The sequence below is a fragment of the Drosophila grimshawi genome, unplaced genomic scaffold (assembly GCF_018153295.1).
Source record: "Drosophila grimshawi isolate 15287-2541.00 unplaced genomic scaffold, ASM1815329v1 contig_1006, whole genome shotgun sequence".
NCBI lineage: Eukaryota > Metazoa > Arthropoda > Insecta > Diptera > Drosophilidae > Drosophila > Drosophila grimshawi.
Genome location: NW_025062489.1, coordinates 2336825 through 2360810, shown reverse-complemented (window position 1 = coordinate 2360810; position 23986 = coordinate 2336825). Strand labels below are relative to the sequence as shown.

Here is a 23986-nt window from a genome sequence, read left to right as displayed (position 1 = left end):
TGAATATGCCAACTCAGTATGCAGTTGAATGTAATTAGGAATAACATAATTAGTGCAATGACCATTCAACGAATGCATTCGTTTTTGCAACATTAAACATTCATTTGCTATTCATATCACAATGTGCAATTGTTTTAATGTCATGTAAGTGATTTAAATGCATTTTCAAACGAGCATAATTCCCACGCATTAACAGCTTAGACCCATAGAAGTTAGCTAGACAGATAGGGGAGAGGGGAGGGGAAGGGAGATGGAGATGGCATTGAGAGGGGTATAGAAATTGCGAAAGCTGTGATATATAACGCCCCTGTGCATCTAATTAATAACAAAACTTTAATCGCCTAACGATAGCTGTGTATTACATAACTCACACATCCCCTCCCCGCCTCCCCGCTCCATGCTCCCCACCATCCCCAACCACTGCATTGCCTTACCTATATAGAGTGTGTGGTTGGCTGGGGCTAATATCATAAATGTTTGTCGCCGCCCTTAGCCACTGCGGCTGATGATTATTATTATGGTTATTGTTATTAGCGCTTCGAGATTTATGTGCAGAAATTTATTATTTGCTTAGGTTCAACTGGAAATGCAGTCTACCTTATTGTTGTTGTTGTTGTTGCTGTTGTTGCTCCATAAATTTAACTGAAATTGAGCATAATTTTTCATTTAAGTGGAAATTAATATAATACGCCCACGCAGCCACGCCCAGCTAATTATGTCACGTCGGAAATTCAGCTGCGATAGCGCAAGTGAAACAGACACAAAGACCGACAGTGAGAGAGTGAGAGAGTGTGTGTGAGAGAGAGTGAGAGAGAGAGAGAGATAGAGATAGGACATTACAAAAAATAAAACCGTGTGAAAAATTAAGGCAATGAAAATATTTTGATGAATATAAATGCCAAAACAAACGGCCGCTGGGCGTCACCAAACTTTGTTTTGCTGCGAAATGAATTATTAATTTTTGTGCGGCAGTTTTCCCTGACCGAAACCTCTGCAAAAAATACGCAACAACATTTTGTATGCACTTGTAGTGGGTATTCAAATGCTGTCGAGTAGTTTGTCACACATTGAGGGAGACGTCTCCAAGACCATCAAGTGTATTCATATATTCTCGATCAACAACACTAGCCAAGTCAATGTATTCAATGTCCGTCTGTCTGTCTGTTTCTATTCAAACTAGTCCCTCAGTTTGGGCATATAACCGTCTTATTGTTCTAGGCAGTACCGTAGGAGTAAGGAACAAGGATGCTCTATCGAAATTTTCAATCGATTTTCAAGGGAATACAATCGTCGACCTGCCCACTTGTTCCTACTTGCTTGGATTTATTTATGGATTCAATTGTTATGATAACTGTACTTGATCACAAATTGTTTATATACATATTTGATTACATTTTGTTTCGCACGATTGGATTATGGTCTTTATGAAACATATTGCAATCTTGCATATATTTGATTGGATGTACAAGGAACCATTTCATAGCCGTTTGAGTAGCTTATACTGATTTTGTGCTCATAGATATTAAAGTATATTAAATATATATATATATTTTGTCATCATTCGATTTGTGATTGCAGAACAAAATCTAAAAATATATAAAGATTGCATCCTGATTACCCTGAACCCTTTGAAAATGGGTATATTCGTTTTGTGCAAATGTGTGACGGACGTCTGTCTGTCTGTCTGTCTGTCAGTCTGTATGAACACGCGGATCTCAGTGACTAGGTTCACTTGTACTACTTTCAGATCAAGTTTGCTTTGCTCTTATCGATAACTGATCCGGTTTCGGAATATTGATTCAGTTCGGGCTTGCGAATTAATACTTTATATATAAATAGATCAAATTAAATTTATGCTTAAATATTGTATCTTGTTTTTTTTTTATTAAAATTGCAAAATATCAAAATAAACTAATTTTGACTTCAAGAATCATTTGCAAAGAATTCGAATTGATAGACATGAAATCTTTCCAAAGATGACTTGATTGCTATAATAAAATGTTATCAAAGCTTTAACGGCAACAAAGGAAATCAATTGCGTTCTTTTAAGAATTTCGACAATATTTTATTTGTGCAGTTGCGTGTCAAAGGCACTTTTACATCTGTTCTATCTGTGCAGCTGCTGTTTTTTGTTTTTGCCATAGACACCCACACATACACACACACACACACACACACACACACACTCTCGCACTCATATACAGTGGGCATGCGAAGTTATGTCCAGAGCACAGGCAAAGTAATTTTATGTATCTGTGGCTCATTAATAATTGAGACCCTAGGAAGGAAATCAAAGTTGTTTGTGGTACCAGCAATCCCTTCTGTACTCGTGCCGCAAACATTCCCCGCACATACATATGCCCCGCCCACTCCCGCCCACTGTTGCTGGCTGATAAGGCAGCGGCGTGCCAGTGCCGTTAGTTTTGTTGTCGCTGTCGTGTGTTGTCGCCCCGAGTATTCCGTTTGGGGCACGCAAATGCGTTGCGTATACGCAATATTTCAACAGCCAAAGTAATGCACAAGCCACGCACGTTCTGGCCACATACCAAGCGACCAGATGCCAACTGTACACTCAGAGAAAAATAAATCGCCTTAAAATGTAAATTTGGGCCGAAAACTAGAATGTTTTACTGGTCTCTATTTGATGATTTTTAAATACACGGAAAACAATTTTTACACAATTAGACAATTTACTGTTATATGTACAAATATTTTTTAATTTTTAAGAAATATATTTCTAAAAAGTAGAAAAGCAAAAATTCTTTTTTTGAAATCATTCCCATTCTTTGTAATATTCCCAAAAAACTGAGGCATATCATTTGCTCATCATTGAGTTTTTTGATTTCTGGTGAAGATTTCTGCTCTGAGTGTAGGAGTTTAGGGAGGGGGAGTTGTTGTTTAAGTGCTCTGTAAGCCAATATCTCTGTTATCTTGCTGTTGTTGATGCCAATGCTGCTTCTGTTGATGTGGTTTTTGTTCTTGTTGCTTTTCCAATGTAGGCTTTCTATTCTGCTCGCTTGATTCAATGAATTTTTCACAAAACTGCAGCTGGACATACCGTCAAAGTGGTGGACGGGGGAAGGATGATGCGAAGGGGGAGGCGTGCCCAAACAAATGTATGCAACACGCAATACGTTGCTCGGCGCGTTAGATGCGAGCTTTAGGGGCGGAGGAGGTGGAGAGGCTGAGAGGCAGAAACTGCTGCTGCTGCTGCCAAAAAAAGTTGCCAAGCGGCAGAGGAAGTTATGATTGTTTCACGATCTGACAAATAGAGCAACATGCTCTCGCTTTTTCCATCTCTCTCTCTCTGTCTCTCTCTGTCGCTCTCTCTGTCACTGTGTGCGTGTGTCTCTCTTTCTGCCGCTCTCTGTCTGTCTGGGGCAACAAAAGTAGCCAGGCACATGCTTTTTGGATTGCTCGACAAATTTATGCGCCTCCGATGGATGCGCCCGGAACATGCAATGGGGCAATGTGGCTCCGGTTAGCTCTTCACTGTTTGTTTGTTTGTTTGTTTGTTAGCTTGTTTGTGTGCGTGTATGTGTTTGCTTGTTGGCTGGCTTTTATCAACCCTTTGAGGGTTGTGCTACTTGCGCGCGCGTGTGTGTGCCACTCTGTGTGTGTGTGTGTGTGTGTGTGTTTGGCATTGCTAAAAATATTGTGGCAAATCTTTCTCTATCCGTGTGTGCGTATGTGTGCATTATTCGCCTCGGCCTAAAAGCAGGCAATGAAATTTTCATGCTCACTCAATTGTTGCAGTTGACAGTTTTCGCCAAAAAAAGACCAAGAACAAGCAATAAAACAATGTAAATGAAAAGTTATGAATGCACTCAATTGAAAGAGAAAACCCAACCCAACCAACCCAACCAACCAGAAATCGCCAGTAGAAATGCACATGCCACGTGAAGCAGATGCCTTGCAACACCAATTAATACTCGTTTTATCCGTACGCAAAAATTCGTTTGACATTCGTTTAACAAAGGTAAAAGTTAAAAGCACCTGAGATTATTGGATCGCTGGTAGCCTTCAACTGGGATATTATTGATATTGTGCTTCTGCATTTTAATTTGCGGCAACACATTATGGGTGATATATTTATTATATATTTATTTACCGAACCGCTAATAGCATAATTAATTATATTTTGTAAAAGAAGTCAACTTATATTTATAGGCCAATTTTGTAATATTTAAATTTGGCTGCACATTTTCAGTTGAAAAACACACGCAAAACAAATCATTAAATGTTGTATATCTGTATTTAGATTTGCGCTTAAAACTGGTTTAAAAAAAGGGCACTTAATATAACTATAGTATGCACATTGCGGCTGTTGACATGTCAATTGACCGGATTAACAATGATTAAATGTGATCAAATAATAGTAAATATGTATAATCAAACAAATTAAGAGAGAAACTTAACAACGGGCTTAGACAATCATTGTCTACTTTTGACATTTGCTGCCAAATACTAAATACTTTGTGTACAGCCCGCATACATGTACATACATGTACATACATACATACAGATGCATACATATGCATATATGTATTTAGCCATGTTTGTATTTTGCTGTCTGATCCCTTGTCTTGGCTTTATAAATGCTCCAAATAAAACAACAAACAGCAGCAATTGGCAAGCTTTGAAGTTAGATTCGTTTGACTTTTACTTTTGCGCCCTCATCCCCAACACACACACACACACACACACACGCACACTCACCCGGAATACAAACAAGCAACAGTGTCGAGCATTTGGCATTTAAGTTGAAGCTTTTCAGGCCCCTCAGCCACTCCCTCGCTTCGCACTTCTCTATCTCGCAGCATCTCATCATCTCACGAGAAGCAGCAGCACAGCCGTTGTGGAGCTTTAATTACCAAAGGAAGCTCCCGATAGTACTGTAAATATTTTTTTAAAGCTTTAACTTGTGCCCTATTCTCAGTGCTGTGTTGTGAGTGTGTGTGTGTGTGTGTGCTTGCAATGCTTATACTGACTCTTCGGCTGGCAATTGTTGCGCCAACAACAACACCAGCAGCAACAATAATACGAAGGCGTGATACGTAACAAGCGGCTAGGCAGAGAGAGAGAGAGCGAGAGCGAGAGAGAGAGAGGTAGAGAAGTGGTAAGAGCACAAGGATAAAACAAAACAAGAATTGAACGCACCGAAAAACAAGAGGAAAAATGAAACAAAAAAATACGAAAGCATTTTAAAATTTTAATGCGGCGCTGCCAGCGGCAACAGCGACGCAGGCGATACGCTGACTAAGCAGCGCTGGCTGCGGGAGAAGCTTGCGTCAATAATACGAAATACGTAATACTGAATGTCGAATGTGCCACCACCTCACCCCTGCCCCCTGCCCCCTGTCCTCTGGCCATCGTACACCAGTGCTCCGCTTCGCTCAGAAGCCAAAAAATTACGAACGCGACATGAAACGCTGATAAAAACGACAATTGATGGGCGTACGTGGGCGCATTGGGGCGTGGGCAATTGCTGAGTTATGTTTATGACAAATGCGAGCGCGTCACTGGCACTGGCACTGGCACGGGCACTGGCACGGGCACTGGCACTGGCACGGGCACTGGGCGGATGATGCTGTCGCAGACACGACTCCTCCACCTCCCTTGCCCTTGCCCTTGTCAGTGGCCTGTACTCTCTTTACCGACAGCGTCGACTCCAGTACAAAGCAGGCACATTGACTACGTTATAAACTTTGGAAATAGCTGAGAAGCTGATTGGAAGAAGTAAATATATGTCTATATATGTGTGAGTGCTATCTTAGTACTCCATTCACTCCACATTGAAAATGCAATTGACTTTTTACAAATAACTGATAAGCATTAGTATCAACAATTATTACAATGGCAACATTTTTCTTTAACAACTTCATTTTATCATTCTATTTATTTTGCTTTAATAATAATAATTTCAAACAAAGTAGGAGAGTAAAGCCGTATGTGCAAATTGTAACATTCTTTTCGCATATCAAATTATATTCAGGCAAGCATATTTTGGACTATTCTTAAGCCTAATCTTGTCCTGGCTTTGAAGGGCATTGATGAGTTCGTGATGTGAGATGTGCGCTGATCTTTGGCTTTGATTCTCTCTTGTTCATATTCAATTTTTTATTGTTGTCGCCTTTTGCTTTGCCACGCGTTACGTGTCCTGCTTGGCTAATCAGAACTTGCCCTCCCCCATCCTACCCCCTTCCTCTTCCCAACCGCCAATAGGCACAAAATAAAAGTACAAAAAAAGAGTACACAAGAAAAAGAGACAATTTGTTATTGTTGCAAAGCGAAGAGCAGACACCACAACAGAACAGCGCTCAGTGTGAGGTCTGAGGAAGGTGCAGGATGTGCAGGATGTGCAGGATGTGCAGGATGTGCAGGAGGTGCTGGAGGTGCAGGCAGGGCGTCTTTCGATTGTCAATCACATGCAATTTAAATAAATTGAGTGTTTTATGGGGTTTTCAATTTGATGCGTTCCGGTTTTGATGTTGGGGCCAGCCATCCTGTCACCATGCATATTAATCATCATCATTATCAGCATCAGCAACAGGAAACAAGCAAGAAGCAGCCAACAGCCAGCAGCAACTAACTGGCATCGTCATGATCATCATCATCTAGGCCAGAGCTCAACTGGAATTCAGTAAGCTTTTGTTTTGGCCGGCCAATTGCCAAATTGCAATGGACGCAGATGAGCTGCACAAAAATAATCAGCCATCATTTTGCATATTGCATACTGCAGTGTGGCGTTGCACACACGATGGACGCCAGCTGCTGCTTTAGGCGTATGTGGCGGGTGGCGGGTGGCGGGTAAGGTGAGGGCCCATGGAGAGTGTGCAGTGCATAATTGGCAACTGGCATGTACTCGCTGCCGACTATGCAATTAATGCGCGTACATTAAATTCAATTTCGGGGCTGCACATCGCACTTTATACAATGCCAAAACACACACTCGAACACACAAATGAAAATCAAAACGATAATGAAAACAAGAGTTGCGTTTTGGCCGTGTTTAATTGTTTAACAGCTGCTGGTCAAAGGTAAGCCTGGTACCCTTAGATTAGGGCATTCCAAATGCTTTCATCCAAAATGTTTCTAAGTGACGACACTCAGAAAAACAGTTGTCTCGAACAGACAAAGAAAGCCGCAAAGTAAATGGAGCGAAATTCATGACTTCTCTTTAATTTAATTAATATAAGGAACCACAACATTTTTGCTGCTTTCAGGGCAATTTTCCAAATACATTTTTTTTTTCTGAGTGTAGGGAGTACTTAAATGTAATGTGTATCATTATCATTACTCAAGTAAATATAATTTCATGCGCAATTATACGATTCATTTCGTTGATATCTGTTTCTTTCAAGGACGAAACAAACTTGAAGAAAATATTGTTGTAGCCGTGGTGTTTGAAAATGGATTGAATGTTCAGAAATCGCTTAAGCCATTCTCAAACTCGACAAATTCTCAAATTATGAGCGGAAAGCAAATTAAGTAAAAAATATAAAAATATTAAGCGAGTTGAAGCAGATATAAATTGGAATTTCTTTTTCATTGTTTAAATTTGTTTAGGCTTCTAAGCTTGTGCTTAAGTTGTTGCCTACTTGTTGGCACAGTTAAAGATGTTTCAAATGAATATAAGAATTTCATCTTGCAAGTGACATCCCGTGACACGAAATCGTGACTGGAACTCGTGACCTTTCGGGTAAGCGTGTGACCCGCTCGGTCTCGGAACTAAATCACATGCCAAAATTATGGTTTGCTGCACCTTGTTGCAATCGAGTATTAAGTAACACATCCACACAAGTTGAAATGTGTGTGCGTGTGTGTGTGTGTGCAACTGTGGCAAAGTGTCACATTAACTTGTTTAAAACGCAGCGAGCGTGCAGCGTGAAAATTGCAGCTGCTGTGCATGCGTTGCTCGTTGCGCGTTGCGCGTTGCACGTTGCGCACAAATACGAGCCTGGATTCGGGCAGGGCCAGGCCGGAATAAAGGCTGTTGGTAGTCGCGCAGGATAACAAGAACAATGAGCGTTAAGCGAGTCGCATACCAACAACAATTGTCACAATTGTTAAATATTTATAATAATAGAGTTTTTATTGCTGTGGCCACGTAAAATATTAAGCGCGCTTATGCGACAACTCAGCAGTGGCGTGGGGCATGCAGCATGCAGCATGCAGCGTGCAGGACGCAGGCGGCGAGCCGTTAACAATGGCGCATTTCCGGCTTGCCACAGTCGCAGTTGCAGCCTGCCACGCCCAGCATGCAACAAATTGAAAAACATTTATTTGCTTGAAAGTGCCAAGTATTTGTATTATTTTTTTTTTGTTAATTTCTTGACTCATTTTTGCCATTTTGTTTTTATTGTTGTGCAGTTTTAATAATTTATTTATGTTTTTTAATTTTTTTTTTTTTTACTGCGTTTAACAAATTTTATTTTAATTTTAATTATTTTGCTGTTGTTTTTTGGTCACAACTGCAGGCATGTCAACAATTGGTTGGCCAGTTTTGATGTTGTGTTATTCTTGTTGTTGTTGTTGTTCTTGTTATATATTGAGTTTAACGCCCCGCAACACAATTTTAATTTGCCACAGTTGTTATTGTTGTAGCTGTTGCTTTAAACAAATAAACTTAACTCTGTTTTGTGGTTGTTGTTTTTGGTTGTTTTTAATGAATTTGTATATTTTATGTCCATTCATATTTTGTGGCATTGCAGCAACAGCAATAAAGTGTCAACGCCGTCACAAATTGTACCGTAAGGGGAAATGGGGTTAAAGAGAAGAGGGAGAGCAGTTGAAGAGGCTTGTGTCTCTGTTCATTATACATATAATCAAATATAAGTATCCATCACTGGATTCTAATGTCCTAATGCAAGGGAGAGCGAGATAGCTACACAGAGAGAGAGAGAGAGAGAGAGAGAGAGAGAGAGAGAGAGAGAGAGAGAGAGAGAGAGAGAGCGACATGGCCAAGGGTTAGGAATTAAAATAGATACGTTCTTCTTTAGAATGTATTTTTATATGCTTATTGCATTCGAGATATATTGAGAAACAAAAAACTCCTTTCAAACTACGCAGATAAATCTAAACTCTTTATAAACTAAGCAACGCAAAACTGAGAGCGGGTCGTACTTTTTTTGCTTGTCACTTTTCAAATAAATAAATAAATACCTTTTATTTTCATATATTTTTCGAATCATGCAAAAAGAACAAATATCAAAAAATGGAATAATAATCAGAATAACGTGATTGCGAATAAATATGAATTTAAAAACAACTACTCAAAAGCCAAAAGCTAACAAAACGAAAACAAACGCCCCCTTTAGAACACACACACACACACTTATATATAGAAATACATACAAATACATAGAAGTAGAGCGGTTGTGACCAACTTTTTAGCCAAGAGAATACAAATACAAATGTAAAGAAAAAAACACAAGGAATTAAGGCAGAATTCAAATAATAATTTTATGGCATTTTTATGTCCACATTATTTGTTCTTTGTCATATTGTTTATTGTGGCTCCGTCTTTTTCCACAATATTATATATAATAATGCCGCACAATTCACAATATTCATCGCATGCACGTCGATATTCATCGAGTATTTTACTTAAGTTCTGCTGAAAGTTAATCACTTAGTTGTTGACTATAATTATCTAAAATTCAGCGCTTTTAATGGAAAATACATCAAAAATTCTGCTGTGGTCCGCAACATATTCAATTATCCACGTGTATCTCAAAGGGAATCTTAGAACAGTTCTTAGAAAACCTTTGAAGTTTGTTAATGAGTACTAATGAAGTGTTGCCAGCCACTTTGGCTATGCAACACTGAGACATAAAAGGAATCAGTTGTCATAGATATACTTGCAAACATTTAGATATTAAATTAAGTCAGCAACTGTTTATACTCTCGGACTGGAAAAACAAACACATCGCAGATTTATATTAATATTTACTTAATTTACTTAAGTTTTCGATTGGTAACTCTATTCGATGGTATTCTTTATCTATTTTTTTATATTGCCATTATTAATCATTATATTTCGAATACGCAATTTGTCAAGTACAATTTATGTTTAAAAATGAATATTTCATTTATTTTGTGGTTAAGCTTAAGAACGTCACTTATCGATGGAAAGTTCGATGCTATCGATCCTTTGCTAGTGATGAATAAGTAAGCAGCATTAAAGAGTTTTAAGTTTTTTAGTTACCAATTTACCCATTCTTTTGGAACAGAGTATAATGCTAACCAAAATATTCCCATTCTCAAATCTTCAATGGGTGTGTGTGTGTGTGTAAGTGTGTGTGTGTGTGTGTGTATGTAGGTGACGTAGGACACAAAAAGTTCAACTGACTGTAAATGCTTAAACGATTTCAATGCAGACTCGGCTCTTACCACAAAGTCTGGCATATGGCGAATAAATGAATGAATGAATGAATGAATGAATGGATAAATGAATGAATGGGCAAATGTGGGAATATATGCCAGACTGGCCGCTGGCTCAGTTAAGAATCTGTCTGATGCTTGGCAAACTTGCAGTCAGCTCTCAACCATGTTCTGAGAGTGGATTTCGATGCCAGAGCACATGGGTAACTAATTTGCCAGAAAGCAGATACAACACCAGCGAGTTGAGCAGAGCGAGAGCCAGGAGCAGGAGCAGGGGCAGGGGCTGGAGCAGGGGCAGGAGCAGGGGCAGGAGCAGGGAGCAGATGCATGGGAGAGGAGCACAGTTTTAAGTTCTTTGGCTGCTTGTTATAATTTTAATCAAACTTAAAACAAATTTCCTAAATAGTTTGAGCTAGCTATCTTCCTCTCCACTGTCTGTATTACACTTAGAATACGCATATCTCTCTCCCTCACTCACTCTCTCCATCTTCCTGACTCTCTCTCTCTCTCTCTCTCTCTCTCTCTCTCTCTCTTGTTGTGCCCGTCTGTCTGCCTGTCTTGCTCAGGCGTTTTCTGTCACTCTTGCTGCTGCTGTTGGGCGCAAAAGTTTTTAAGCTGTGGCCTCTGCAAAGTTTTTTGACTCAATGAGCTCAAAAATCTCTTTTTAATACTTAAGCATAACTAAATTAACATGCCTAAGTGGGCGTGTATGTGTGCGTGAATGTCTGTGTGTGTGTGTGTCTGTGTGTGTGTGTGTGTGTGTGTGTGCATATGTATGGTTTTGCGACGCAGCCAACAGTTAGTAAATTTTTTTTTGTGCAAATTAAATTTGCTCAGCGTTGTAAAACCGAATTCCTCGTTTTTTGGTGGCCTAGGCACGACGCCTTTAACGCCCCTCACACGGCACGGTATAGACGTGGCTGCGCTGCGGCTCGGTTGAGCTGTGTGCACATGCAATTTGATTTGCGGGTCGTCGAAAGCAGCTCAAAATAAATAAACCCGCCAGCTCACCCAGCTCTCTGCGCCACAAAGTATGCAGCACTTTTTGAAATAAGCCAATTAATCGCATTTGGTTGCGCAGAGGTAGAACACCAGAGACAGGGGCAGGGGCAGGGGCCCTGAACTACTTTTGATAAAAGTGAAGCCATAACTTAGATACTGATAACCATTTTGATAAGAAAGTACGAAATTGGATTCGTGTGTGAGGGATTAGCGGTTAATTAGCTAATAACTAAATATATTTGTTTATGCAATGGGATAGAGAGAGAAATGAGAGAGCGAGAGAGAGAGAAAGAGGGAGAGAGAGTGATTGAAGAGTGTGTGTAAAGAACTATGCAATCTTCGTTATGTCTTTTATTCTACTTCTTCCATCCAATACCTTCTGTAGCTCAGTCCTCAGCTCTCACTATAATAAAGGCGAAGATTCCTCATTTTAAATATCTATTTGTAAATTAATATATGCGTTAAGCAGAAAGCAAATAGCTCATTTGGAATATCCTGAAAAATGGGAAAGAGGATAAATTGAGGTTGGGCAAAATGTGTGCAACAGGCAGAAGTAAGCAACTGCGACCTGCTAAGATATTCTTGATCAATATCGAAAGCTATTTCAAATATAAGTACTCAGATTAATCTTAATTAATTTGATCGAGATCTGATCCCGTTTCGTGTATATCGATACAAATCGATAACCGATGGCAATAAAAGACACAATTGCAAAGATAAAGCCATTGTGTGTATAATATACCCAGACAAATTAGTGATCGTCTGTAAACTAAGATCATCAAGATTCGATAAGAAACGAAGATTTTATTAATCAAAGCGTATTTTCTGATTGAACAATCTACTATCAGTAAGTGCACTGTGTATTTAACAGCTGAGCTTAGGGCATCTGCTAGTCCACCTGTTTTGGCTAGAGCATTCTAACTTATTTCCCATTTATTTCCTGCAACATTGACTTTAATACGAATGATCTAATAGTTGAGATCTGGCGGACATTAATGATTTTATTCGATTATTTTTTGTATGTATTTTCTTGTTTTGGTTTGCAATGTGTGTATGTATTTGCGAGTGTGCTCGCATCAAATGAAATGATTTGCCATAATGTGCGCAAAATAAAACATGAGCCTGGTCGAACAATTGCGTTGGTGCCCGCAGATACATCAAACATGGCCTAAACTACGACGAAGCCATATCTAAGGATATCTATCTACGCCAGTGTATGTGTGCCTGTGTGTGTCTGTGTGTGTGTGTGTGTGTCTGTGTGGCACGTTTGTTTGTATTAGAAATGACCGCAAAATGAATGTGGCAAGTCCGTCAAACCAACTGAATGCGTTGCGCAATGAGCAGGAAGGAGGGGGGCGGGTCCGGGTAAGGATGATAGCAACTGCAGTTCAAGCTGGACTGTTGGCCACCGCCAAAGCCAAAGCCAAAGCTAAAGCCAAAGCAAATAAACGCTTTCGGGCGCAACATAAAAATTTTATATGCAAATGAAGGCAAACAGCAAAAAAAAAAAGAAGAAAAATTCAAAATAAAACAAAATAAAAAAGGAAATACATAAAAGTCAACAAATATTTTGCTCAATTTTTGTTGTGGTATTTTTTTTTTTTGCTACTTTTGCGATTCGTTTTGTTTGTTTCCTTAGCTGCCCCACTCAGGTAAAATGGCCAAGCTTTCGGCCAAAAAAAAGAATACACGAATAAGAAGTCAGAGCGGGTCGACTTCCTGAATTCGGCCACGCTGACTTGCCTGCTTTGCTGGTGGTGGGTCTGTGATCTAGAGTCCATGTGTCTCAGCAAGGATGCGGCCAGGATGCGAGTGAGCCACCAACGAAAAATTTGGTATTCGTGACTGCGACTGCAAATGCGGCGCTCAGCCCGTGACTGGGCCTATGAATTGAATTATTAAGTAGTGTATGCGAGTGTGTCCAAGTATGTGTGTGTGTGTGGGTGTGTGTGTGTGTGGAGGCTGTGGGCGTGACACATTGAGCAGGTCATTCGAATGCGCAGCGCAAAAGAAAATGTTTCGCTGTATAAGAATGGAGTATAAATAAGTGTTCACTATGCGCCTGATTGCGGACTCCAGGGAAAGGGCTGTGGGTGTGTGAGTGGGGCATGTGGGGCGAGTGAGGCGAGTGGTTAACTGTAAAAAATGCTTTAAAGATGTGTGTCTTAAGCTGCACTGGAATGGTGCTTGGCTATTTAAACCCAAGTTGCAGACGCAATGCAAGTGCCCCTGATACAATAATACCAATCAACGATAATCAACCACAACAAATAAGCATCAATCGCAAATGCAAATTGCTTGAAAAACGCCCGAAGAAGTCCGAAGTGAAGAACGCCCGAATGCTTGACACTTGAAGGCAGTTCAGGAATTGCTGCACTCTGCTCACAGATCTTGCTTGCAATATTATTATTAGTATTTAGTTAAGGAAAAACCTAAAAAGAAAATCTAGGAGACGACTGCAGACAACTGTAGACCGGAGCAGATTTCCAAGTTTAAGTTTTGATATCGTACTGTGATTTCGAAGCCAAAGGAATCAAAAGGAATCCCTTTATTGCAAATATGATTAAATATTTGCCAAACACATGTTTGCCAAATGTGAGAAGAGCAATTGACGCTTGTCAAACTGATGGTCTACGTTTCCTAATTAAGTGTTAATTGTAGACACACAAATTTCGTTCAAATAATCCGCTCCGATATGGAGAAAAAATTGGGTACATGGATATATATATATATATATATATCAATGTATATATATATATATATGTATATATTTATATATATTTGTATGTAAAGTTACTTTTCATCTATCAAATGCATAAGCACTTAGCATATTAATCAATCACAATTGCTTGGACATGACACGGCTATATTCTGTATGTGTGTGTGTGTGTGCGTGTGTGCTATCATTGCGCATTCCCCAAGGACTCGCATTTGTTTTGGGTTTCATCGTGTTTGGCGTTGAACGTAATTTCAGTTTGTGCTTGTCACCTGCCAGCTAGTCAGCCAGCCCGTTAAGTGGGCGTGTCAACGCCCTACATCCCTACACTAGCTTTCGATGGGCATAACTATTTAACCGATTAATGTTCCCTCACACATTTGCTCGTGTTCTAGCTGATCCAAGTATTATGTCCTTAACAATATCGTTGAAGTTGATTTTTAATAGTCGAGTCGATAAAGTTGAGGAATCCTTTTAAATGCCTGCAGTTGGACCCCAGTCGGCAAGGATATGTCGCCTTTTGGCATGCCCAAGATAACTGTTTTTTTTTTGTTTTTCTTACTTACTGTTGGTTTTAACTTTTGTTTCTGGGGATTCTTTTCTTTTTGCTTCTGTTTCTGTTTCTGTTCTGTTCTGTTTTATTTTTTGCGCAGTTTGTAATTGACATGAAAATTTAATGGCATAATTTTATTTTATACCCGCGCTGCTCTCCTTCTCCCACTCATTCTGCTTCCACTGCTGATTCCACTTCCTCCTCTTTAGCTGCCTCAACTTCATACTTCTTGAGCTTTTTCTTGTTGTATTCGGCTGTGTTTGGCTTTGTGCTTTTTTAGATTAGAAAAGTTTGTCGTAGTGTTGCTTGTTGTTGTTTCACTTTGGTTGGCTTGACATTGTTTATATGGCCAACGCGCCTATGCAGCAAAACTTGCAGTTAACCCCCCCTAAGCCCCCCCGTGATCCACCAATCCCCTCTGAACCACAAACCAGGCAGCTACACGTACATATATAGAGTGAGTCAGTGGAGCATTGGGCAAAAGTTTTGGTCAGCCTGGACCCAGGCACATTGGACATTGTCTACTTCAACTGCAACTTGGCCAAAAAAAGCAAAAAAAAAAGAACAAACAAAAAACCGAGGAATAAAAAGAAAACTCTGTACTCGGTTGGTTGCAGCTGCATGGGGCAAGTGGCCATCTGCTCAGCTGCAAGTTGTAGTATATTATACATATGTCGTTGAAGATTTTGCGACTTTGGCATTGCTCAACTTTTTGCCACTCAGGTTCAAGATTTAAATTTGAGTTTGCCGCCAAACTAGAAATTTTGATGCTTTGTTGGCCCGCAACAAAACAGTTAATTTAATTAAATAGTTTTTATCCACCAACTATCTAATTTCTGAAAACTTGGAGGCTTAGCTATACATATGCCGATTGAATAAAATCCTTGGAAAACATTAATTAAAAGACGCTAAGATAAATTAAAAAATTTAACTTCTCTCATTGGATAAGTCAACACAACACAACTAGATGGAATAGTTTTAAAAATATGAACAAAACTCTCAGGTGGAGAAGCTTGCTAAACTTGTCCTGGCATTTGATATCATATTATAAACTAGATATAAAAGAAATAGTATTGTATTAAACTACATTTCGTATTTGGCTGATAGCACTTCGGTTAATTTAATGCAAACTGCTAAATGCTGAAAAGAAATTGGTTTTTGTTTCTGCCACTCTTAAAATGTGTGAAAAAAATGAAAATGTTCTTGCATAGAAACAAAAGTGCAGAGGACTCAGCAGCTGTTGCTGTTGTTGACCACTCTGTTTCTGCTACTGAAAAGGATATCATGAAACGGTGCAAATGCTCTCATAGTCGAGCATTCTCGACTGGAGCGCTCTTGTTTTGGGATATTTGTATAAATTGCGTTAACATAGCTTTTCCTCAGGTTATATAGTCAGTCACTGTTGTATGTATGTATATATATATATATAGTCTATATCTATATATATATAGATATATTTATAGATATATATATGTACTAGTTAACTAATAAGTTATGCATTTTTATCTTCATCTTCAATTTGCCAGTCAAATTTCGTAATTGACCTGTTGACCAAATTTAAGCAATTGAAATTCTGTGCAAGATAGAAACATGCTGCCCCTGCCGCCTTGCCCCTTCCACAGTGTGTCATTGCTACCTTTTAAGAGTGGAAAGGAGATAAGAGAAGGGTGGAGTGGAAATGGAGGCAGTCAGGGATCAAGTGGAGCTGCCAGCTGCTTAGCTTTTTTTTTCATTTTTGGCTTTCTTTTTTATTTTTTTGTTGTCATCTCTCTTATTTTCAACTCGCTTTATTCTGCGCTCGCTCGCACTCATTTGCACCGCCAGAACCTCTCTCTCTCTCTCATCTGTCTCTCTCATCTGTCTCTCTCTCTTCTTCTGCACCTTTTGCTCAGCCTCGCGCCGTTTGTTAACAGTGCATTGTTGTGCCTATCCATTTCCCATGCTCCATTCTCCGTTTCTCCTTCCCCACTGCTCACTCCTCCCGTGCGAACACTCATCTCTTTCGCACTCGCTGTCGGTGCTTGTCCTTTCTGTCTAATTCGCTCGGTTGGTGTCTGCTTGGCTGGCCGCTTGAACAAAAGTTTTTTGCGCTAGTTTCTTGCCTTTTATTTGCCTCACACGATGCGCCTTTAGTTTTTGTTTTTCTTTTTTTTTTCTGTGTGCGCCCGAAAACCGAATCAGAAACAAAAAATAATACAGCAAATATAAAAATAAAAAAAGGAAACAGTGTGCGGGAAAGAGAGGGATAGATATAGATAGAGAGGGAGAGAGAGAGAGAGAGAGGGGAGCAGCAGACGAACGAAAAGTAGGTAAAAACTTTTTGGCCACCTACTTTTCGTTGTTCGCATTTCGTTTTGGCGTTGTTGTTGTATAATTTGCTGCTGCTGCTTCTGCTGCTGTTGCTGCTGTTGCTGCTGTCTTTGGCCAATTTCCGGTAATTCAGTTTTATGCAGGAACTTTTTGCGTTTATATTATATAAATAAATATGATGCCAGTGGCAAATGGCAATGTTCAACGCTCAACGCTCAACGCCCAAAACCCGACAGATCGCAACCACTCCAAGGTCAGCTATACATGTGTGTGTGTGTGTGTGTGTGTGTGTGGCGCACTTTAAATCGCTGGGGCTATGGCAAAAGTTTTAGCTTGGCCAAAATACAGCAACAAATGATGAGCATTATTTATGCTTTGTTAGTCTGCGTGCCTCTGTCTGCGTGTGTTTCTCTGTGTGTCTGTGTGTGTGGGTGTGTGTGTGGGTGTGTGTGTGGGTGTGTGGGTGTGCTAGCTTCTTTTGGGCACTTGGTTTATGTGGCTACATAATTGACTTTGATAATTTTCACTTATTGTTGTTGCCTAGTTACCAGCAGCAACAACAACTGGCAGACAAACAGACAAGCAGACAGCCAGACAGTCAGACAGCCAGACAGACTGACAGACGCAACAGATTCAAATTCTCTGTTAATTTGATTAGAAAAGTTTGGGCGCGTTCCGCTTGCCACCACGTTCCGCCATTATTCCCATTCCCATTCGCACTCTCATTCCCAGTCCCAGTCCCAATCCGCATCTCACGTAGCCAGGCCAGAGTTGCGCTTATGAAGCGCAAATGCTCCAAATTTTTAAGCACTCGAAAAGTTTCACTTTTTTACACCCAGTTCGCGCATAAATGGGGGCAACTGGGTGGATTGCTCTTGCGCTGCTGCTTGAGCTAATCATTTTGGATACAACTATATTTACAACACTGCTCCATCTGCTCAATCTTCGTCTATATGGCCATGGAGCGTTCTTATCAATATGTGTCCCAGTCTTAGACACAATTTGTGTTGCTAAATTGCTGATGAACGAACTGCTTTAAGAAAAACAAATAGATTTCTACAGTTGTGGGCACAGTTGTAGAGTCACAGGGTTATTAGAGTATTAGTTTTGCAGTATTCAAAAATTATCTAAAAAATCAATATGCTCATATAACAGTCACAGATTGGTTTCGTATAGTGGATTCACCTTCGACTGCTTGCAGTCTTGCTAACGGAAATACTCTTTTACAATTGTTTACAGAGTATTTCACAGTCGGGTCACAGCTGAAGTCATTGTTTTTTAACTTTACTCTTTTAACAGATTTTTTTTATTTTTTAAGTCATGCCCGAAGGCAATTGGACGCTTTTGAGCTTAAAGAACTTGCAATGCTGATAGTATATGCATATACATATACATATATATATATATATATATACAGATATATTTAAGTGCCTAAACATATTCAGAGTGGTGTTTGTGAGTGTGTGTGTGAGTGTGTGTGTATCTGTCTATCAAGTGTGTGCGAGCTGAGGACGCACTTGAAAAGCATTTTCAGCGCCTTTTAGTCCCCGTTGAAAATATTTTGTACTCGTTTGTTGCTGTTGCCTTGGCTGTACCCAACCCTCCCCCGTCCCCCCTCCCCACAACCCCCGCACTTCATTCCGCTGCAGAGCTGCTGGCTTTATCCGCCAGCGCTGCTTTGTTGTGGTCTAAGCCACATTTTGTGCGCGAATAGTTGAAAGCCCACCAGCAAGGGGAGTGCGAGGAGGGAGTTGGGGAGGGGGTGGAGCTGGAGGTGGGGGAATGACAGGGGCCAGGTGCTACTGGTAAGAGCAGGCAGTCAGCAGGCATGCAGCCGGCAGACATATAAGTCACGCAAATTTGATTGGCAGCGTTTTTAGTGTGCCAACAACAACAAAAGCAACAAAACACCAAACAACTTTGTCATTGACAATTGGCAAAAAAAAAAAAACAAAAATAAATAAACAAAATAAAAATACAGCATACAAAAGTTGGCCAATTTGATTGGGGGCTTAAATTGAAGCATTCTATTTAAGTGCTTCCAGTGAAATGTGGCACAAAAAAATGTATTTAATCGCAACGATTTTCTTCCAAGTGAAGTAAGCTTAAAGTCGAAAAATCGCTTAGGAAATCGAATAGGTTTATCAATTAAGCTTAGTCAAACTATAGTTTTATTATAACAACTATTCGATTCAGAATAACAAATGTATAAACCTAGCATCCACTCAAATTGTAGATTGAAATTGTTTGTTTTTAGTTGGTGCATTTCTTAATTAATGGCAAAGTCGACTCGACAGTTGCGGCTGATCTAGAACATATATATACTTCCTTCTCCCTGTGGCATAATTTTCCACAATTTGTAGTTGCATGCAATGGAAACCAATACGAATATTTGCATTGCATTTGGATTGATATAAAAATCGTTTCTGACATTTATACAAATTAGAACGAAATCCAGTCCGAATTACAAGCTGAAATTGAATAGTACATCTATAATAAATAAATTAAAATGCGTGTGTGTGTGCAACCCACACACACACATATACACACAGATGTTCAAATATTTCCATTAGACATCGGATCAGCTAATTGGATAATTTCCTTTGGTAGTTCATGCTCCTGTTGCTGAGGCTGCAAGCGAATTCCCCTTGATGCCTCTTGATTATAATGTCATTTAAATTCGATGTGAAAATATTAAAATAGCATTTGAAATTTTAAGCGTGCTAGGCTTGTTGTGGTGGCGGAAGGGGACCGATGGAAATGGTGGGGGGGGATGTGTGTGATATTATTGAAAATAATTTGGAAATTGCAATTTGCCCCATCAACTGTGTTACGCTCTGATTGAAGTTGACAGCGGGAATTGATTGACAATGAGCAGAGTAGTAAATGCATTGCGAGCAAGCACACATGCAAATGGCAGCTGTGGGAGAGTGACCAAAAATTGCAGCATACTTTTCAGCGCTTCAAAAGTCTCTTAACTGAAAGCCTGAGCTGTGAGCCTGGCTACCCGCGAGTCCCGCGAGCTGCGTTGTCTTAGGTATATAAATAACTTACCATAAAGAAAGTGTCCAGAGGAAAAGTTGCAGGAAAAATGCGACCAACAAAAATCTGTTTTTGTTGTTGTAGCTGTTGTTGTTGTTGGGGCGGCCTTGCTGCCTGCGGCTCAGTCTCGGCTTGTTTTGTCGCTGGCTCTTGTTGCCTGTTCGAGTTTAGCAGCTTCCCGAAAAACGGGTTTTTCTCTGCTCTCCTTTTTTGTATTTTTTTAGTAAGATTTTCTTGTTGTTGTTGTTGCTGCTGCTTTGCTCCTCTGTTTTACTTTAATTCTTTTTCGCTTATTTATTTTTATTTTTTTTGCGCGTTGAACTTGTGGTGCAGGTGCAGCGCTGCTGTTCGCCTCTCTCGGCAGCGTGGCAGCTTGTTATTTGTCGCCGGAGCCTGCGACCGGTTGCACAGGAAGCAGCACACACACACGCACACACATACACTTGATCACACACAAGAACAAAAAAATTTAATGATAAGTTTCCATTGATTACTTCCACCGAATAATTTGTTGTTTTTTTTTTTACGTTTTTTTTTTTTTTTTTTTTTTTGCAAATTGGCTTTAAAATCTTTTTGAATTTCACTTGAATCAAATGCAAATGATCAACGATTTTAACAGATATTTCAGTTAGTTGAGCCTACGACAACAAAACAAACACTTGCCAAAAAAAAAATAATAATCACAAAAACACAAGCAAAAAAGATGCGATCAAAAATTCCATTAGAGCCAGCAGCAAATATATCCGTTTATATTTATATATATATATATTTATTAATGAAATATATTGTTATATATATTTCTGGCGATTTGTAGAATTATTTCGATTTTGTCACGCTCTCGGGTAGAGGGCGTGCTGGGGGGTGGGGGGGAGGGGGTCGTATGCGGACGGTCTGTTGCCGTTTTATTTGGAGGCGCTGCTTCTGCTGCTTGTTTGGTTGTTGGGGTCCGGCTTTATTTGTTTTTTTGCGGGCAGCGTCTTCACGATGTTAACAGTCGGTATCGCTAACACTACTATCGCTAGTCAGAGTCACAGTCAGCGCAGCTAGTCAGAGTCATCAACACAGCACACACACACCACACACACACACACACACAGTGTCCGCTTGAATGTTTGGGGCGACGACTGTTTGCTAACACGGCGGAACACGTACTAAAACTTGTTTCACGCGCGCCTCGCTGTGTCCAAGAGCTACGTCGAATCAGCGTCACAGCAGCAGCAGCGCCATTGTGCTGCGACAGCGACGCCAGCGTTAACAGCGCTAACAGAGCACAACAGCCCATTGCAGTCGCATACTTAACAACAACTGTTCCCAACGAGCTGGAGTCGCGTGTGCTGCTGCTGCTTTTGCTGCTTCTGCTGCTGCTATTGCTGCTGATGTTACTAAAACAACACAAAAAGAAGAAGGAAAAAACAACAAGTCCGTCGCAATTTTGCTCTCGAGAGTGTGTGTACTAAAAACACCGACACGAACGCTCCAACGACGAAGCGATTCACCGAACGACAGCGTTAGCGACTCCTTTATGAAATCAGGTCGTTGTCTTCGTGCCCTCGTGCTCTCGTGCTCTCGTACTGCTCCTCGTGCTCTGCTGTTGGTCGCCGATAGACAACAGCAGCAGCAGCGGCAGCAGCAGCAGCAGTGACAGCAGTGACAGCAGCGGCAGCAGCTGCTCGTTTAGCAGTCGCAGCGACTGTTAAGGATAACAGACCCCCAATAACAGCGTCTCATTATAAATATATCAACAGAGGCGGGCAGACTTAAATTCCATAAAACACGCGCGCCCCGTCAGCATATTTTCAGCAACGCGGGACTCAGACAGAAATATGATGAGCCCACGATCACAGCTAAGGCGCAAGGACAAGCGCCCCGTCAGCAGATCCCACGGGAAGACCAAAGTTGCAGCAATCAAGGCATCCGAGGTTTAGTTATGATAAGTTACAGTTTATAAATTCAGTCTTAATAAAACATTCAAACGGAACAAACTAGTTTTTTTTTATTAAAAACCTCGAGGACTCGATTAATTTATACAAGCATAAATTAGCCCTCCCCCCTCCCCCCACACGTTAATTTTCCCCTGTTTCACACACCCACGCACTCGCTCTTGATTGGTGGGCAGCAGATGCAGCAGCAGCAGCAGCAACAGCAGTGTGAGGCACGCAGCCGGAAGCTAACAAAGTGACAGCAGCAGTCAGTAGGTGCCCGGGCCAAAGGTGGTAGTGATTGGGATTGGGGAAAGGAGTGGGGAGGGGGAAGTGAGACCATCGATGGCCGATGGCACGTTGTGAAAGTGTTATATGGGAATGGGGTCTTTTGTCACAAAAACACAGAAATGCATGCAACTGGGGCAGCAGCCCACAGAGCTGCCAGCTGTGAGCTGAGAACAGTTGCCACAAGATGATATTCCATTTGCGTCACTCCAGAAGTCTTGAGCTGCTTTGCCTAAGTGTTAACCACAACCAGGAGGCAAATAAACAGTTTATTTAGTTGCAGTCACTTTTTGTTGGCTCATGGCCCATAACCACAACTTTATTTATCCATCAGTTCAGTTTACAGCAATCGGCTTCAATTCTTGTTTGAAAATTGTATTAGTTATTTGAATACTTGGATGCTTTCCCACTTATTCCCTTAAGTTAGCGGATCTCATGAGCGAAATATTTATGCATTGGATTGCAAAATGGTTACTCATCTAGTGATTCACGCCGAATTACTGTGATCAGGATTGATTGAGACCACATGTAATGTGACACATTCCACACTGACTAAATACACTAAGATTTCTTGTGATTCCGGTATTTATTCTGATCATTTTGTCTAAGCTTCGAAGAGATCATTGTCATTGGGATATACTGTGATCACTCAAAAGATGGTTGTGAATATTCATATGCTTTGCTTACAAAGACTCTGTGACTTGCCTTGACATTCACACTTTGATCCGTACTGAGCACAGTGACAATTCACAGTTGAACCAAACGATCACAGTGAATGACTTGCAACTGATTCACTGATTCACACCATTGAATGGAGACGCCCTCGAATCGGTTGGCGGAACTATTGAGGAATGCAACTTGTGGCCCTTTAGCTGTTGTTGTTGTTGTTGTTGTTGTTATTGTTGTTGCTGCTGTTCTGGTTAATGCTATTCATAAATTAACTGATTGTGAATGAGTTGAGAAATTTGAATAAAATGCGCATGCAAAAATTGGCACAGCTGGGCCTGTGAACATGAGATGATCGTTAACAACGAAAAGAGAGATGCGAATGGAGAATGAACAGGGAACGGTGAAGAACAAAGAACCAAAGAAAGCTCAAGCTAACAATAACAACAACAACAACAAGAATAACAACAATATCAGCAAGATAAACAACAACAACAATAACATTAATAGCAATAACAATAACAATAACAATAACAACGGCAAACAGTTGCCGCCTCATAATTAAAACGCTTCGAGTGGCCCAGAATGCAAGTTGCCCAGTTTGTGCCTTAGTACATATGTACATGCCTCAGACAGACATACAAGCGCATACATACATACATATGCATACACTCTGAAAAATAATAATATATTTTCTAAGGTCAAGGGCGTTTTCTTAAGTGTACACAGAGTTCTTAAATTATCCTATTATTATATTTAGAAAGATTTCTAGATCAATCGGAATGATTTTAATTTTAGCGCAATTTTCTATATTTCAGTGTATTATATTTTTCTGAGTGCATACATAGTGAGAATATCCACAATTCTCTGCTGGGCTTGTTCAGGTTACCATGTGCAAATTGTTTTCATGCCCAAATTGTTTGACGGCGCAACAAAATTTACGAGCAACGCCCCCTAAAACACAAGGGTCCACAAAGAGGGGGAGAGCTGAAAAATAGAAATAGAGAGAGAGAGAGAGAGAGGGAGAGAGAGATTCCCTCTCGATAAGAAGTGCTTTGAGTGCGGATGCGGCGTTGTGACAGACAAATGTCAATAGTTTCTTGC

The 23986-nt window shown here is 40.3% G+C and overlaps 1 protein-coding gene across 1 annotated transcript in view; it reads right to left on the bottom strand.

The window, feature by feature from the left end:
• LOC6564691 (irregular chiasm C-roughest protein) overlaps positions 1-20254 on the bottom strand; it is a 48417-nt gene extending 28163 nt beyond the window's left edge. The window contains exon 1 of the mRNA XM_001991059.3: positions 20022-20254. The gene's annotated coding sequence lies outside the window, so the exon portion shown is untranslated. The remainder of the gene's footprint in view (positions 1-20021) is intronic.
• Between the last annotated feature and the right edge of the window lie 3732 nt (positions 20255-23986).